The following is a 2,435-nucleotide window of genomic DNA, read 5'->3' as shown; positions in this document are numbered from 1 at the left end:
CTCCCTTCCTTGTGTGTAGCACTTGTGTGGAGGCCAGAAATTGATACTAGGCGTCTTCAATCTCTATCTTATTTTTGGGGACAGGATCTCTCATTGAATCTGGAGCTCACTGATTGTGCTAAACTGGCTGGCCAGTGAGCTCTAGTAATCTATGTGTCTCTGCTGCACCCCACCCCCCACCCTGGTCCTACACCCAGTGCTGGGGTTATAGATCTGTACCACTGTGCCTGGCTTTTACCAGGGTGTTGGGGATCTGGATTCAGGTCCTCATGCTTGTTCAGTGAGGCAAACAACTCTACTACTAAGCTATCTCCCCTGCCCAGAGATGAGGGGTTTTGGACGTGGGGGGCGGGAGGGGGTGCCACTCCTGGCTTGGACCAGAGAGAGTGGTGGAAAAGTCACCCCAAGGGCTGTCAGAAGAGAGTCAGGGTACAGAAGGGAACTGGCTAGAGTCCAGCTCTCCCTCACCCTGGGGTGATGGAAGAGTAATTGTTCTGTTAATTGCTGGGGCCGCCATGTCTGCAGAGATTTTAATGAGCTCTGGCTGATCTGGGTTTGATTATTTTCCTTTGGGAGGAAAAGACAATAACCTCCCACATATAAGACAATACTACACTGTCTGGGGCCAGAACTACCAGGCTTGGCTTGCTGTGAAGCTGGATAAGGAGGACCCCTGCTTGTATTTGCCTCCTCCCAACCCAGCTCAGATACAGGAACCGTTTCCTTACTTGAATGGGGGCCTGCATGAGTCCTGGTGAGCTCTCTAGCTACACTGTTGTTCACTAATAGTTTCATCTCTTTGAGTCCTGATTTCATTCTTTCTGAAACTTGGACCACAGTCATCCTCTGGGTCATAGGATTGGAGGGGACAGTTGACGCAAAAGTACTTTGCCAATCATCAAAGTATGGAATGGAAGCAGAGGATTGTGTTATTACAGGAAAAATGGCAGTCACCTGAGCTGGCTGCTGGCACTGATGCTGCAGTGCCCGAAAACATACTAAAGCTGAAGGACCTGGTGAAGGTACTCTGGGTCCAGGTGCTGGACCTACAGCTGGTCGTCGCTTCCCTTCAGATAATTGGAGCCAGGAGGAGGTAGGAGGGGGACCTCTTAGCACGTTCCAGGAAATGTGAGTGTCCTGTACCACAAAGAAGTTGAGCCTTAAAAAGCAACATGTGCAGGGTCTTACTTGTGTCACTGATAGAGACAGGATTTGGATGGCAGCCCAAGGACTCCAGAACCCCGTCTGCCCCCCACTCTGAAGCCTCCGGCTAGAAGCCCCTTCCAGGTTCTCTCCAGTCAGTTTATCTACTTCTCTACTTTTAGGCTTTCTATAAGCTGTGGAGCAGGGACAGAAGACTGTCCAAGTGGTACTGCCCATGGTACTTGGGAAACAGGGCCCTTGAGCTAGTGGCAGAGGCAAAGACCCTCCTGAATATGTGACTGCCTTTTCTGGTCTCTGGTGTCTTCCACCTGTCTTCAGGGGCCTCCCTACCTCCTTCTTCCTCACAACTGTTAGGCATGTAGAGCCTCTGGCTTGGCTCCTCCCCAGCTGGCAGCGCTTGATAGGACAGATGGGGGTTAATCTGGCCCTGCTAAGCAGCGACATGTCTCTTGCTGGAGAAGGCGGGGGCTCTCTGGAACTTGCCCTAGTCTTATCTGCAAAAGGTTTGCCCCAACGTGTCCCAGGAGCAGGCAAAGGTTCAGTGACATGTACAGCTGGCAGGTGGCAGGATCATCAATCAGACCCTTGTCAGTCTGAGCCTGCTGGGTTTTTGTGAACTATCCAGGGCCATGGGGCTGGAGGCTGGGGTGGGTGGGGGGTGCTGGAGAGGCAGGAGTGAGAGTCAGGAATTGGAGTGGTGGGAAGGATGATGGGAAGAGGAGAGAACATTCCCAACACCAGGGACAGATACTGGCCTGCTCGTCATCTCATTTGGAACTTGACTCATCACTCACTCTCTGGTCCTCAACCTGCCTCATGGACCCTGTGTTTCTATCCCTGAGGACCTCTGTGTCTCAGAAAATCATGCACAGGATCTTTGAGATGGAGAGCACAGAGCAGGAATGGGGGAAACAGGGCAGGGAGCTATCCACTTTGGGGTGAGGCTCACAGGCTAGGGGTAGGGGGCAGCAAAGTCCATCTGAAGGCCCAACTGGCCAGGCAACTGTAAAGGGATGAGACATGAGAGACCTTGGGAGCCTTGGACAATGGTGAGAGTTTGTTCTATGCTGCTCTCTTTCTCCTGGGATGAGAAATGAACCTGTAATCCAAGTGTTAAAATCATGGCCCAGGGCAAAACACCATTAATTCTGAATCATCTCTTTTGTTGCATTAAAAAAAAAAAAGAAAGGAAAAACTTCCCCACAAGTGAGCCACGTGGAGGTGGGCAGGCAGCTATGATTGTCAGAAAGGCTGAGGAGTTGGCGAGGAGG

This window comes from Nannospalax galili, unplaced genomic scaffold (assembly GCF_000622305.1).
Source record: "Nannospalax galili isolate Female #2095 unplaced genomic scaffold, S.galili_v1.0 scaffold137, whole genome shotgun sequence".
Lineage (NCBI taxonomy): Eukaryota > Metazoa > Chordata > Mammalia > Rodentia > Spalacidae > Nannospalax > Nannospalax galili.
Note: the sequence above shows the minus strand (reverse complement) of the source record.